At 45.0% G+C, this 16,578-nt stretch overlaps 1 protein-coding gene across 13 annotated transcripts in view; it reads right to left on the bottom strand.

Annotated features, from left to right (window-relative positions):
- The window catches only part of LPP (LIM domain containing preferred translocation partner in lipoma), a 332,729-nt gene that overhangs the window by 271,137 nt on the left and 45,014 nt on the right, over nt 1–16,578 (bottom strand). The window lies entirely within an intron of this gene.

A 16,578-nucleotide genomic window follows, 5' to 3' on the forward strand; every position in this document is an offset into this window, starting at 1 on the left:
TTATTTACAGTGTCACTGAAAGCAACAGAGGCAAGATTTCCAGTCCACTCTGAGATTTAAATGTGTGTAATTACGGGATAGATCCAGAGGGCAAAAGTCAGGTCTGATGAATGTTTTTTTATTCACAACATACTCCTTACCTCCTGATCTCCAGGATGTTCTACCTAGCAAAACGAAATCTCTCACAAACCCAAATGTTTGGTGACAATGTAGAAAGGTAAAGAAATTATCTATATGAACAGTGCTCAGAAACACAGGGGAGAGTTCTGAATGACAAAAGCATCCCAAATTTCATGAAAGATAACAGGCAACAAAGGAGAGCAGCAATGATACATTTGCCATCCTACTTCTGGAGGCTCTCAGAAAAACAGAGAGTTAGATGGTAGCTCTCAGAGTTAGATGGTAGCAGACAATTTGCAACAACAGCACCTTTCACCAGTAGATCACCTTTTGCACCCCATCTCATCTAAATTCCTGCCTCCACTCAGAAGGAGCTACTCCTGCCCCCAAAGGATCTAGTGGCTTTGTAACAAATACGTCTTTTCCGATGGCTGAAGCCAAGAAACACTCAATTTGTCACCTGCTGTGAAAACAAGACGTTTGTTGCACATCTAAGGATGTGCCAATGCAAGAACTCGGTGTCTTGTCTTTTGCATGGATCATCCGTCTGACTGTACTTTTGGCTACTGCACTTTGTCCATCTCCAAGTTTCTGCTTGGGATGGTTTTCTTCATCCTTTGTAATCCTACCCAGCTGCCCTGGGATTTTGCTTTCCTTCATCACTTGCACTCTTAGCAATGCCAACACTTACAGCCAGCCAGCCCAACTGCTGTCAGCACAGGAAGGTGACACACTCCTGTTTAGCACTGATTGGATAGCAGAAGTGCTGTTTCCAAGGCTAAAGAGGAATACCTACACCAATAACATCCCTAAAACACTACATAGTAGCTGAGGAGATTAAGTAATAAATGCCTGAAGGTGAAAAACTCAAAGTAATCTCAAAATGTATGTTGGACAACTGATAAAAGACTCTAAATGCATGCCCACCTTTAAGGGTGAAAGTAGTTCCAAGGACTTCAGCAGATCATCTGCAGCATCAGACATGTTACCTCCCAAAATACTAGTGAGATAAGGATGTTTAGCAAGGGATAGAGATATGAGGAATGCTTTCACCAAGAAAATACACCCATTTGTACATCTGAATTACAACAGCTGTTGAAAACCATGGAGTAGCATTGAATGGCAGCCCAGGACAGGGAGCCAAGACAACTACCACATGCAATTGAAACTGCCAAGGGATTAAGTCAGGTCAAATGTAATTACACAAATTGAATCCTGGCCAGAGTACTGGCTTATTCAAGAAAATTAAAAGAGGTGTTCAAAAGTTTCAGAGATTGAGTCCTCCTCCTGTTAATTATTTGATGAGTCAGTCAGTGAATCTCAGTACTCTGGGAGGCCATCTGAAAAAGGGGAAAAAATGAGGCATAAACTTGAAAGGCATTAGAAGCGATTAGCAAAAGCCTTTGTTCTCCATGGCAATCCTGGCTGCACCAGTGCGCGAAAGCCTTTCATGTCCATGCTGAAAAGTGGCCTCAGTTCCTTTGATACTTCTGGGAGGAAGCGTTTAAATTTACAAATATCCCACTGACAGAAGTTACAGACAACAGTTGAGGAACTTCTGCATAACTCAGCCAGATCGTACCCAGCTCTCAGGCAGGCAGTACTCCTGCTGAAGGGAGGAAGGACAACAAGACACAAAGAAGTTCACTGACACCTGGAGCAATGTCCACTCTACATGCCAGCAGTGTATGAAAGCCAAGTCATGTCAAAAAGAAGGTCGTAGCCATGTGGGATTGTGGCTTCCTCCCCCCATTCAGTTTTCAGAAGGAGAGCATGCAAGGCAGGCAATAGTAAGGAGATGAGAAAGGAAGCTTTGTGGTCTGGCAGCTGAGCGTCACTTGGAAAGATTAGATCCTGTTTATGCCTCTGCCATAAACCTTCTGAACGATAAGAGCAAAGTCACATATATCAAAGTTTCCCACATATTTACTGCTGTGCCTTTTGTGGCTGAATAAAGAAACAGAAGGACTATGTCCAGAAAAGACAAGAACTAGCAGGCAGGGATTGAGATTCTGTGTTCAACCTTTAATCAAGACTTGTACTATAACCATGTACAGCTTTATAAAACATGAAGTGTTCTGAAAAAACAGGCCTTGTAAGTCTCAGTTTTGGCACCTGAAAGAAGTAGATGCCTGTGCTACCTCTGTATCTGGGAGTCATCATTAGAGATACACTCATCACTGTCTTTGAAGCAGTTGGATGCGACAGTAAAAGCAGTACAGAATTGGAGATTAACCTTTTTTGGATAGCTTATTCAGTGCAATGTTCAGATGATGCACATGAAACAAACCATTTTTTGACTGACATGAAAAAAACCAGAGAGATGAAATAACTATCTTCTCAACAAGTGCCATACACGAGGCATGTCAAGTGACATGGCTTCATCCCACAGTGACAGCAGGTGAACACGCAACTGAAGCCTCTGCCATACTGATCTAGTGTGCTTTTTTTTTTTACCCCTTTAACTTTTCATAAAACAAGCCAGGAAAAGCCAGACATTTCACAGCACAGATTGGTGCAATTTGTATTAATGGCCCAAGCATGGATGCAAGCAGCAGCTTGCTTCTCTTTGTGTGGAACAATCAACAGGGACCAGTCTGGTGGGACAACTGCTACCACGGCACACCTTGCCCCAGCCCAGCAACACCTCCTCCTCCAGTGGCTTCGCAACAAGCAGGGCAAGAACAAAGAACACAGGAAAAAAAATCTCTGCTGTCTTGCCACACTGTGCAAAATCCAGGGGCAAGCAAACGTGGAAAGAGTTTGCATTCTGCGCTGACCACACACAAGCTGTCATTCTTCCAAAAGGTAGTCAAGTGCTCTTCCAGGTAGCAAAAGCACAAATGTCCCAAATTCCTCATCCCTGACAATTCTCTGACAGGGTAATCACTCCCTTGGAGTCCTCAGGCACCACACAGATGACAAAAATTTCTTTTGCAGATAAGAACAAAACAGCAAGGCAGCTCTTCCCATTTTTCCCCCAACACCTTCCAACCAGCCTCCTCTGAAGCAAGTCCACTGCTTGCACTGGAAAGACCCACAAAAAAAGGCAGGTCAGAGCCAGAGCCACAACATGGCCAGTGCCACATGTGAGTACCACCACACATCGGGGGAAAGCACAGGACTGATGGTACACATGCTATGAAAAAATAGATTTTTCAGCACAAAGCAGGGCAATCTGAAGTGTTTCATGCTGAAGAGGGACCTACTGCCATGTTGGCCAGGGTGTGCAGGGGGACATCCCCCTGTGGCAGCACCAGTGATTAACCAATACTGATAATGGCCTCCAACGCCTGAAACAAAGCATGAGGAAACAGCACAACAAGGACTAATGCCAAGTGGCAATAAAGACAGAGGCAAGGCTGTTGTTCAAATAAGACTTTTTTTTTTTTTTTTTTTGCCTAGGTTACTTGTTGTTTAAAAAAAAAAAAAAGGGGTTCTGCATGCAGGGACATCCTGTTCACTGTATTAAATTAAAGGGATGATTCAAGAGGGAACAGCTTTCAGCAGAGGGGGAGTGGGGGGAGAAATCAATTTCAGGTTGCTATGGACAACTGGGCTGTCTCCTGTAAAACAGAATCAGATTCAGTTCTATAAACCTGAACACTAAACATTCCCTCAAATACAACACACACACTCTCACTAAATTAATGAATACAATAAAATACAGGCTTGTGCCATCTCCCAGGTTTTTTGGCTGAATGAAGGACGCACTCAAATCTGCTAATTGCCGCTAAATACAGGACTGGAGTTTGGCTCAGTGGTGGCTCTCTGACTGCCAGTCCAACACTCCCTTACAGGGGAAAAGCCCTTTAACAGCCAAATAAACCAGAGCAGTGCCCAGATTCACCTCACTCCGGGCCTTTCTATGGGCTCTGGGCTTGAAGACCATGTGCTGCTAATACAAGCTCCTGAAGAACTCGGCTAGAAGGGACAGCAATAACAGCCTGAGGCTTTCAAGCATGTCCTGGCTGATACTCTCCTGGCTGAGAGGCAATTTAACCTGCTTGAATAGCCTGAATAGAAACAATGCTCTCCACCTGAGCAGCTGACCTATGGTCACAGCTGCCAGCAGGAATCTCACATGGAAGGACCACTGGGAACAACATGGTGGCCATGGTCCAACGGGTGTCCTCTCCCCACATTTGGCACTAGAATAACTTCAAACGTGTTTTAAGCACCTTCTCCACTCCCTGCAGGAAGAAAAGCCTTGGTGAGAGAGACTGGAGCAGAGATGAGGCATCTGATTCTGTAGCTGTTAAGAAATCAAAGAAATCAATCTAGATCAATCTCTCCATGAAGGCAACAGGAAACATTCCCATCCCACGATACTGTAAGTCATATAGAGCAGCTAATGATTTTCCAATGAAATGTACCATCAAAATATAAGATTTTATTAGCAAAATCAATGATGTGTGCAGAGACAGTCCCTTGTGTGCCTTAAAAAAAAGTCTATGAATAAACCTGACAGGAATAAAGAACATGGTGCAATTATTACAGCTGTTTTACAGGATACTCTAATAATGACAGCCCATACTTCTGGTAAGACACCTCAAGGCAGTGCCACAAAATAAAAAATATGAAAAGAACAGAAGCACAGCATTCCCCTACACTTGGAGGGTGCATAGAAGATAACATCCTGGAAACAAAACCACCCCAATGCTTAAAAATATTTACCAGTCACCTGTCTTTTTTCTCTTTCTCCACCAGTTCAGTGTTTCACTGCACTAGAAAAGCAACCAGTGGAAATTTACACACATTTAAACCTAGCACAAATGAAAGCAAGATAGAGAGGCTGCAACTTTTCAGCATCCACAAAACTCATGATGTTCCTAAACTATATACACAGGTCAGGTAACTGCAGCATCCAAGAGCCCTCTGCAAGCAACACACCCATCTGAGGACACAGGAATGCAGTCCTACCAGCCTGCCAATCTCCTGTTCTCAACTGGCAGCTATCATCCACATCAACACCACCATAAAGAATTCAGACAGGCAAAACATTAAGGGACCTCAAATCCAACACTCACCAAGCCCACTACCCGATTGTGGAGCTCTGGCTAATGAACAAGGAGCATCATTAAGCTGCATTTATAGCCAAATGCTCAAGAGTGCACTTACATGAAATAGTGCCCAAAAAACCACTTGAGAGCTCTAACCCAAACCTAGACACAAGAGTCTAAGGTCCACTCAGAGGAAAACATTAAGTCTCTATTCCACTTGGCTTTAAACAACCTCTGGATAGCGAAAAAGTAACAAGAATACTCAACAGATGTTTCCATTAGCATAAATTTCCCATTCATTCCTCTTTTTTCAACCATCAAACTCCTTTATTATCCTTGCTGGATAATTTACAGTGCTTGTAGCAAAGTACAGTCTCTAAGAACAGAGACAGCAAACACTTGACAATGTATAAGTTCAAAGAGCTGAGCCATGCATGACCTGTAAGCAGATTGCTGCTATTTCCCCACGTGTATAAAAGGGCTTTGCCTTCACACAGTGCTGGAACTTGTCATCATGAAACACCCTCTTACTACAACATGGCCCAGAGGAGCTACTATTTTGGGTCCTAATAACGTGCTGGATTTTACAGGAAAGAAAGAAGCCAAGTAACACGGAACAACCCAGCTGTCAAGGAGAGAAGCAGATGGGCTCCTCACAAAGCTACACAGATTGCCTGAGCCAAGTGCTGTCACAGCCCATCCTCGAGATGGGAAAGCACGGTGCAGGAGCTAGATGAAAGGAGATTGTGAAATTAAGTAGCATCATCACCTCCACAAGGCCCGTGAAGAGACAATAGGGAACTGCTTTCCAGGCATTCTGATCCCAAGGCAGTAAAACATGACTCAAGGTTGTCCAGCTGCTTTTTTAAAATGCTTTTCACCTGAGTGACAATTGCCCGATTCTCCCACCTGTTTGGCTCCCATGAAACACAGAGAGCACCCACAGAAGCATAAGCCATATCTGTGGTCTTGGAGAAGCTCTCCCCAGGGTAACAGGCACAAACAGGGCTGGCTGGAGGTGTCTCTGCTAACATGGCCCCAGGTGCTGGCAGGAAGGCAAGCTGCCAGTGCACAGGTAGCACCAGGATTCACCTTGCTGTGGCTTCCAGTTCCAAACGTGGCTTCCAAACAATCTTAGAAACCACAACACTTGCCATGGCAGTTCAGTTCCCAGTGCCTTGGCACCCTGTGAACCAGTGGCAGACCAGGAGAGGGGAGGGACTGGCCTGACCTTCCTCATTCAAGCTCTCAAAAAGGTGCCTCACCCAACAGAACAAACCAGTGCTTGGAAACCCCAGCCCACTTGGAGATAACAGGGCCCATATCCAACAGATAGAGAACCTGTGCGTGGTACTTCCAGCCCGAGCACAGCCACTCACGTGCACAGTGATTCAAACAACAGAGGCTGAAGCCAGATGATGAATGAAGTAACAGAATCGATTTCCTCACCTCCCCTCCGCCTCCCACTAACCGGAAGATGCTATTCAGGGAAAACATAATTTAAAGGCAGAGGCTAATGATGAATCGGATTGATTTTTAGATGGAGAAAATAGATGTAATTGCAGTCTACCTGCTTGCAGCTTGCCAAGTCAGAGCAAGCTTCAGGAGAACCTGGCCCGTTCTCCCACTCCTTGTCCCACCTCTGTCTCCCACAAAAGCAAAAAAAAAAAAAAAAAAACAAAAAAAAAACCACAACTCACAGAAAAGAAATTCCTTTACACAAGACAATTGTATGTTGCTCAGAGCCAGCTCAATGCTGGCTTCCCTCTTCCTGCTCAACAGTACAGAGCCTGAATTAATGGATAGACAGAGGGCCCACTTTCCAGGGAAAAGCGAATTCCAAGTTTGCAGCTGGGAAGAATGCATCGTATGTCTGGTATTCACACTGCGCCCTCTTTTCCTCTTCCTTTTTTTGGCCGTATAAGGAGCTGAGCACAGCAGGCTGGACCAGTGAGTGCAGCGCTGCCTGCTCAGCACCGTTGGACCTCAGACTTTGTTTGTCTTTACTGGAAATCCAATAAATCCATCCAGGAAAAAGGCTAGTGCATACACTATGGAGTGTCAGGCTCAGACCCCGGTCTGGAGATCCAGGATCCCAACAGGAGCCAGCTGAATGAGACCAGCCCAGCAAGTGCTCCTGCAGAGCAGCAAGCACACACACTGCACAGGCAGTAATTACCTTTATTACATTGCAGGGAAAGGAGCGGGGGTGTGTGTTAACTTAGAAACTGGAGACTATTGCAGCTACAGTCCTAAAGGTTGTTTCACAGGTTTGCAGTACTCAAGTAATACCTGCACAGGAAATAAAAGCCAGCCTGGCCTGGAGTGAACACACCTGGGGCTGGGAGGATTACGTGCCTTTGGCCACAGAGAAATACGTCCTCTCTAACACACACAGGTTATAAACAGGAGTGTGGGATTGCACTTTAGAGATGCAAATTGCTGGGAATTTTTCCTAGAGTCCTGACAATCCCTAAATTAGAGCCTATTGCAGCAATTTCAGCAGCAGACTGGGATTTCCATACCCCAAATACAATTACAATATTACCTTCCAAAAACATAAAACCTTTTTGCCATTACTGCTTCTTCTGTAAACAACAGACTGTTCCTGTGGGCACCCAGGGCACTGCAGGAGCAAAAAGGAGAGGAAAAGACACACACCACAAAACCTTCCTTTATGGAGAGTGATAGGTGCTGCCCCATGAGATGGCAACACCAACCATCAGAGCCCCTCATGCTTGGCCCTAGGACCAAAGTGCAGGGGCAGAAACTCACAAGCAACCCCAAATCCATCCAACCACCCTGTCTTGCCCTCTCACCTTTGTCAAGCATGTAAAGTTCCATCTCCTTCCCAGCACTAGCATGTCTGGGCTGCAGTTCCCCATTGCCACCTTTTCTTTGGAGGTTCTGTCCCAGCCCCTGCAGCTGCCTGCTCCCAACCCTCCACCTCCACAGAGCTGCCTGCATGAGGAAAAGGGAAGCACAGTGGCCAGAAAACCCTTCATGACATCTGAAAACAGTCTTCAGCTTTCACCTGTTATATCCAGATGGAGTCAGGGATGCTCTGAAGCACAGGATGAGGCGGCTTAGATGAAGACACACGGTTGAAACTCAGCTGGGGGAAGGGAAAGTTTCTAGCCTCATTAATAACAGCCAGAAATTAAAAGCAGAGCTTGTAGTACAGCTGCAATTTCAGCTACCCCGCTGCTTGTGTTAACAGTGTGGCTTTATTATGGTCAGGGATTAAAAACAGCTTCAACAATTAAAAGAGGGAAAAGAAAAAAAATAATGACTGAATGAAAGAACCACCACCACCAAAAATCAGTATAAAAAAATTCCTGCGGGCTGGAATGATTAGCAAAAAACACTTGTGTGCTGTGAAGAGCATGAGTGAATGCTTCCTTCCCCACACAGGCCCACACATGTCCCTGACAAGTGTATCTGTCCCCCACCTGTGGGAAATCACCCACTGCCCTGTGGCTCAGCACAGCCACCATTAGCCTCCCCAGGGATGCCACCTCCTGCCCAGGAATAGGTGGTCTACAATCACCCTGCTCCAAGCAGACAGCTTAGAAACTTCCTCACCCCTGCTGTCTAAATAACACAGTATTTAGAACAAAAATGGAAAGAAAACAGACTTGCAACAAATGACTAACATGCCTCAAATTTCCCAGGAGGCAGCAGTCTCATGGAGCAGCTCGGAAGAGCTGAGAAGCAGCACGCCCCTGTCTCTTGGAGGTGAGCTGGTTGCCTAAGGGTTCCTGAAGGCATTCACCCCTCATTCCCTGGCACTTGCTCTGACACCAGCTGGGATAAGCTGCCACTGGGAAACCTCCGTTTGTTGTGCCTCAACACAACAGTCATCGCTTTGAGGGCTTGGCCAGTAATGCCGAGATTGAACCTACTCATTCTGCTTGGTAAGAATTAAAAGCAATGTCTTCATGAGAAAGACTATCTCCCTTCTCTTTCACCACCTTCCTGACAAAAGCATTCCCTGAAAACATCACCTTTAGGGCAGTCACCTACATTCACTGCAAAACTACTGAGGACCAGAAGTCCCTTTCAGGGCCAAGCTCACACTTGCTTTTTCTCAACAGCGTTTCTATGCCCTCACAGGTCTTAGCTTCCATTTCACCTGTCTGCAAAGCAGGAAATATAAGAAGGGTCAGCCCAGCTGACCAGAAATTCTGGAGTTTGGGATTTTTTTACTCCTTTTACTTCGCAGCTGCTTTTGCCTTTGACCAACAATAGAAAGGGAGTGCAGCCATAGCACAGCAGGAAGACATCAGTTTTGTCACAAACACAGCCACACCACAGCTCTTTCTCCACTGCACAAGGTGTGGCCTTCAAAAATCAATCCAAACTTAGCCCATCCACCAAAGCTGCCGCCTTTGGATTATATGGATATTAACCCAAGGACCACAGGTCATTCCCAGAGATATGCTCTGGGCAAATTCCTTCATCTACCACAGAGCTGCAATGCTCAAGAGCCAACCTCCTGACACAATTATGGTCATCTTCACCGAGACAACAGATCCAGATTCCTCCAGCGTTTCCCATGAGGACACACTGGACAAATCTGGTCCTCATGGCTGCTGCAACCCAGCAGTAAAAGCAATGCTGGGAACACCCAACATATCGGAGCCCTGTTCCTGCTATGGGACAAATGCAGAATCATTTTCCATAAAGGATTAAAGTCACATCCCTGTCAAGGAAGCTATTAGTTAACAGAAAAAAATCTTTGCCATTTTTGGAGACAGTACCGTGGACTCAGAAAAATTCTTGCTGCTGCAATGAAGGACAGAGACATCCAACCCAAATAAAGAAGATCCATCATTATATGACAATGGCAGTGCCCAGACATCTGCCCTCAAAAGCCAGCCAAAAGCATTTTACACTGTTCGCTTTCACAAGCTCAGAAATTCAAGTTAGGCTGTGCCAACCCTTTACAATTCCCTTCACTGGAGGGTACAAAGGACTTCAACAGATCTGCACTTGAAGCCATGTCTGCAAAAATATCACAGCTAAGGTAGCATGCCCCCAACAGCCACACAGCTTCTGCACCATGTCCAGGGCAGGTTTGCTATCTTAGAAAACCAAAATCTCCTTTCTTCTTACCCTGAAGTCCAGTATTCCAAAACCATTGATATTAAAACTAACAAGCCCCACAATACACTTCTCAGACACCAGAGCACTTTCTAAATGCCAAGGTGACTGCAACCAAAAGTCACCATGGCTCAACAAATGTGGGTGATACGACTTCCTGGTGGTTTCAGTTAATGGGCTTTGCCTTGCCTTTTCAGCAGGCTGGGAGCACACGTGGCCAACACAACACAGCCACTGTTCAGCTGTGAGAATGAACCAACTCCAGGCAGCCTCACAGCCCCACCATGGACAGCATTACATCCTATCCCCTGCTTTGCAGACAGGAGAAATTCAAGCTAAAAAACAAACAGCCACCAAAGAAACCTAAAACCAACCACACACAAAACAATGAAACCCCCCTGAAAATGGTATAGAAAACAAAACCCACAACACAAGCCTGAAGTTTGGAGCTGCACTGCCCCAACACACTCATTCCTGGATGGAAAAGAATGGAATGTTTGAAGGATGTGAGATGACACCTGCACCAGGTACAGTCTGGCGTGGGTAAATAGGCTCTGGCTTAGAAGAAGTGCACAGAACAAGACATGACCAAAAAAAGGCAAAAAAAAAAAAAAATCAGATTATTCAGATCCTGTCGTTAGAAACCGATGCTAGAATTTTTCTCTTACATAGGACTGCACTCCACCTCTCACCCCAGAATTTGTGACCTTCCATGTCACAGTTTTTTGAGTGCAAGTAATGTCCATTGCTGCATAGGCAGATGGGGACCAACGCTATGACTGATGTCATATAGACAGCTCCTCCTCTTACAAAACAGCTTCCAGCTCCAGTAGAAAGATCCCCGTGTGCTCAGATGGCCAAAATCAGGCAAATGCTGAGCAGTGCCTTTACCTAAAAGCTTTACTAACATCTGGAAGAATTACAGTGGGCCGTCTGCATATTCTTCTCCTAAAATGTATCCAGCTCAAACTCAGTTCTCCCTCACCTCCTCTGACATATGTTCGTATTTCTCCATTAATAGTTGAGCTGCTGGTGACACCCTGAGCAGCTTCCACGGTTTCAACCTATCAGTGAAATAACCCCCTGCAGCTCAGGGTGGAAACATCAGAACCAGTAGCTCCCATGAACTACAACAGCTCTAAGACTTACACTGAAGAGTTACTGGAATTTATTAGGTTAAGCATGCCAATATCTCAAAATCACTAAGGGCTTAAACTTTGTACCTGTACAATGCATGATCAAGTTTGTTACAAATGTCATTAACAATAAAACATAACTGCATTTCCAGAGAAGGAAATCTGGGCACCTACAGTGGATTGTCAGAGAGACAAAGTACTAAAGTCAAGGAAAGAACTCTGGCTTGCCCCTTTTTTCCAGCCTATCAGAGACACAGCTCCCAAGAACCCAAGCCTTTCCTCTTTAAATGAGGAACTAATCACCCTTCCAGGGTGACAACACAAGCTTTGGGCTTTGTTCCCATTTTAGCATGTGTAAGGCATGAGGCACCAAGAGGACCTATGAGCTGCTGCTTCTCAGATACCAGACACACCTGAAAAACAGCTCTCAGTAGTTCAAAGCTAACACTTTCCAGTTTCTGCCAATTTCGTGGATACCCAAAAGGCAGTCTATGACCCTTTTAGTGACAAACCCATTTTTGTAATAAAAACACACAGTCCAGCTAGGAGATGCCAGCCCCAGCACAAACAAACCTTCAGCACCACATCATACATGGAGCTGAAAACCCCGAGATCCTGTCCTCCTGTTTCTGAAGTACTATTTGTATTAACTGGACTTAGTGTGGATTTTAAACATTACCAGAAAACTTTCTTCAGTAAAAGGGGATCATTCAGGCACATTCACAGGAGCAAACCTCCTCTTTAGGGTGACCTAAAGTTGGAAGGTTTTGCTCTAACCAACACTGAGAGAGGACTTAATGAGAAAAGCACCAAAGGTCACTGCTGGTCTTGGCAAGGCTGGATAAACTACAGTAAGGGCTAGAAAGAAGATCTGCCTAGTCTGGAGGCCAGGGGTCCAAAAGGCAAGCCAAAAAGTAACTTGTTCCCTTTCCTAACAAACTGTGTTTTCAGCTGGAAGTCGCTTGGCAGCCTTCCTGCCAGAGGATGATGCAGGTCAAGACAAGGGTTCACTCCCGGCCAGGCTGAGTGGGGACACAAACCACAAGAACAGACAGTGCTCTGCTATCTGTTCATGGGCTGGAACTCCAGAACTGCATCTGCTGGGCTGTCCTTAGACAGAAAGGGACGCTGCTGGCCAGGGCTGGTGTCCCCCAGGACACATCAGCCTGCTCAAGAGTAAGGATAGGCTAAGTACCGAGGCACAAACAGAGGAGCCAAGGCAAGTCTTCAGGCACCAGCTGCTCCACACCTGCCTCACAAACACCTTGAGTTCCTTGCTTTTGTGAAAATCAAGAGCAGTGGCATTCTGTAAGAAAAATGTCACTTAAACTCCTTATTAAAGGTAATTTCCTCTCCCACCCCTTTTCATTAGCAACACTCAAGCATTCATCAAATGATCCTGTTACTTCCAGGCAAAACGTTAGTCTTCTTACAAAGAACCCATATAATGGCACTGTCTATTGTTCTAACCATAAAAAGTTGTACTAAAAAAATCAATTGAGAAGCACAGTGTCCCATTCACCTGAATAGTTTACCTTAAATAAACCTGGCACACTGGGAAACCCATAAGTGCTTGGGAACAATGCTCATATGGGAAAAAGATGCAGCAGTAACCACATTATTTTTCCCTTCTAGGCAGTAGCTTTCCACCTGAATTTTATACAATGCACCTGCTTATTGTTCTTATTACACAACATTGCATTCAATTCAAATCCATGCTGCAAGTATCCCACTCATGGCAAAGAAACTTCAGAAAGGAAAAAAAAATTATATTAAAGGGAAGTAATCTACGGCGGCACATTACACAGCACCAATTCCAGGCAGGCTGTCATTCTGATCACACCAGATGGCATTTTGACTCCAACAGTATCCTTCAGTGAAACCTTCTTGTTACAGCATTATTCTTGATGCACAGAGTCCTTTAGAAATTAATAGTACAAATTCTCTTTGTCATTTCAAAAGGACTGTGCTGTTCAGAGTGCTTTACCTTTTCACATCTTTCTTTCCAATAACTTGCAAAGGAGTAAGGCCAAAATAGGCCATTCTTTAAGACAAGAATTAAAAATAAATAAATAAATAAATAAATAAATCCGTGCTTTCCTTGGTAAGGAACTACAGGATAGAGCTGTGAATCCCAACTCAGGAGAGCCTTATGTGTCATTCCAGATCTAGGCCAACTGAGAAAATCACTTAAGCTCCTGATTATCTATAATACGTGCTTAAGTTGCTTTGACTTCCGTAGGACTTAAGCATATATTTAGGTGCTTTCCTGTACAGAAATACTCTCTTATATCAGATTCTGTTTTGTAGGGTCACTACACACAGACACATGCAGCTCATGCCCCCAAGAAAGCTCCGGCTGTAAACCAGACTGCCTGAATTTTTGCCTCACTATGGACCAAAGCGTTTCACCCAGCGCTTTAAGTAAAGCTCAGGTTTGGAAGTGCTTTATCTCAGATAGGACCTTTGTGAAGGTACAGCTCTCAGTTTTAGACTTTAGTGATGCTCAAAGTCATGAGAGAGCCTACAGCCCACCAAAGCTGCAGATGTTTCCAAGAGGACAAAATCTCCCTAGACCAAATTCCATCTGCTATAAATCACCTTGTGGATCAACCACAGGCTGTGAATGCACAGCAGAGACCAGAAGGACCTTTCACTGGTCCCTTCTGAACCACTTCTCCTGCTGGGGTTATGCCTCAAAACACCACAAACTTCTGCTCACATGACAGAAGACATACAGAGTTAAAAGCAGGAAGTCTCCCTGCATCAAATGGGACACCAGGTTTCAACATCCTCCATGTTACCCGTGAGGAATACAGAGATTCCCCCTCAGCCTTCTACCTCACTGGGCATGGGCAACTGCTAAACTATCCTGAACCTGCCCTACTACCAAGGAGCTCTCATGTTTCAAAAGAGAACCTCAGCCAAATAAAGTCCCATTGTCCAACCCCTCCCCTCACCAGCTACTCCCTTGCTATTAGAGTTAATTGCAAGCACATCATTCCTACAGCTTGGTTGATAGAAAAGAACTCCTGCTATGTAGGGGCTTGGTTTTCCCATCTTGCCTATTCTCAAGGCAGTGCAATAAATTATGATTATATATGGAAGCTTTGCAAACAACTAAAGCATCCTGAGTGCCTGCATGGGGACATGCTGTTTCTCAGTGTGATCTGAAATAGCCAAGATATTAAATCCCGCAAAGAAATGAGTTTCTAATGGAAAAACTGCCAGATGTTGACACTGATGAGTACTGTGGCAGCCTGAGGCAGAGCCCAAACCCCTCTAGGTTAGATGGCCTCACCACTCCCTGCTCCTCCATGACCCACACTATAGTCCAGCTGCTCCCACATCCACCCACCTCTGGGGTTACTCACCCAGAAAAGGGATGCACACTATTCTTTCCAAGCCCTGGACCTTCACTTCTCTTTCAATGACTATCCAGCCCAAACAAGGGATCAAGCTCTTTGGTGCTGAAGATGGCACAGGAGGAGGAGCACTTCACAGCACAACATCAAATGGTGCAACTGGGTTTTGGATCCCACCAGCCCAATAGCTGAACCCAACCCTCTGTTTTGGGAAGCCCCAACTAAACAAAACCCAACTCATTCAGCTGTGCAAGACGACTGTATTTTACCTCTTGAAATCCTCCTCTTATTGATGCCACCTAGTGAAAATATTATGATGAGAAAACTCTGCAGATTCAAGACTTCAAGGCTCTGGAGATGGAAGATCAAGCCCTTTGCCAGGAATCAGGAGAGGATCAGGACAGCAAACCACACACTCCCAGCACACCTACAACTTCTCTGCCTGAGAGTGGTGTCTGATTCAAACCCACACCAGCCTTTAAAACTACTTCTCCCCAAAGTGGTGGAACAGGCTCCAGAAGCAGTGGGGATGCCTGATCCTTCTGCTTTACACAAAAAGCCAAGACCAAAAGTGTTGCTTACCTAGGCAGCTGTGAGGAGGGCAAGAAGCACTGTTCCCTACTGCAACACAACTTCAGGGCTTTTTCCCCCACTCTGGGACCTCCAGCACCCTGTGAAAGGGCATTCTGCATCTCCAGCAGCCCAGGGGCTCACAGAGCTGAGGAGAAGTCTCAACATGTGCTCCCACACAGAAGGGAACGGGTTTGAACAGGAGGGTCTCTGTGGGAGTCTTGCACTGAATATGAAATGTACAGTAGTGCCGAGCCTTGCTCCAACTGAAGGCTAAATGCCTGTCTTCCCCTCTCAAACACATCGTTGTCAAAATATCTGCTGATCAGACAAATTACAGAAACAGAGACCACATAGTGACTGCAGGGAGGAGAGCCACTGCTGCAAGCCTGCCCCAGGCAAGTGCAGGTTCCCAGCAAATAAAACAGAGCACCATCCAAAAGCAAAAAGATAATAGAGAAGTTTACTGCCTGTCATTTAAATAAGGATTTCTGTTACAGAAGCACACCAGGAGCCTGCCTCCTTCCCTCCCTCAGCAGGGAAAGACATCATCTTCCTCCAAAGGCGACAAGAGATGAAATAAAAACAGAAATGATAACGAGACAGGAGGAGAGGAGTTGCAGGACGCTGCAATTTCTCACTTCAAAGCAACAAACTCTTGCTACCATCAAGTTTATTCGAGTATCAACAAGGGGTAAGATTTGAGAAAAACACAGGTACTTTCAGTATCTACACTTATGCTGAGTCCCTTGCCAACCTTTTCAGTATGTCAAAAAAAAATATTTTTAAAAACCGAGTTTTTTAGTAGGTTTTCAGTAGTTTCTTCCTTCTGTGGTTGCTGAAAGTCGTGCAGACACCATGGTAGAAATTAAATACTTTAAAAGATAAATGTGATTGCATACATCTACTTAGCATGAAACAAAACTCAAAAAATGTTTTTCCCCAAATTTTAGTGAAATTTCAATAAAAGGGAATACATTTCTTTGAAGTCAGTGCTGTCCTTTCAAGCTGACCTTCAGTCACCTGAATCACATGCCCAAGACCACCAACACGATGCAATTTCCATTTCCAAAGCTTTGGTCTTATAGGATTTATTGTTTAAGCTGCAAGGGAAGCACATTACACACTGCTGACAGTGCATTTGCGCATGTGAACAAAGATGAGGGTGAGGTGAGATTAGGACAAGCTCGAGGGAATTAGCTCAGTGGGTTATTTATTTCATGACAGCACAGATTAAAAGGGCTGACTGTCCCTTTGGCCTTACAAGCACTCATGTGA

The sequence above is a fragment of the Taeniopygia guttata genome, chromosome 9 (assembly GCF_048771995.1).
Source record: "Taeniopygia guttata chromosome 9, bTaeGut7.mat, whole genome shotgun sequence".
Lineage (NCBI taxonomy): Eukaryota > Metazoa > Chordata > Aves > Passeriformes > Estrildidae > Taeniopygia > Taeniopygia guttata.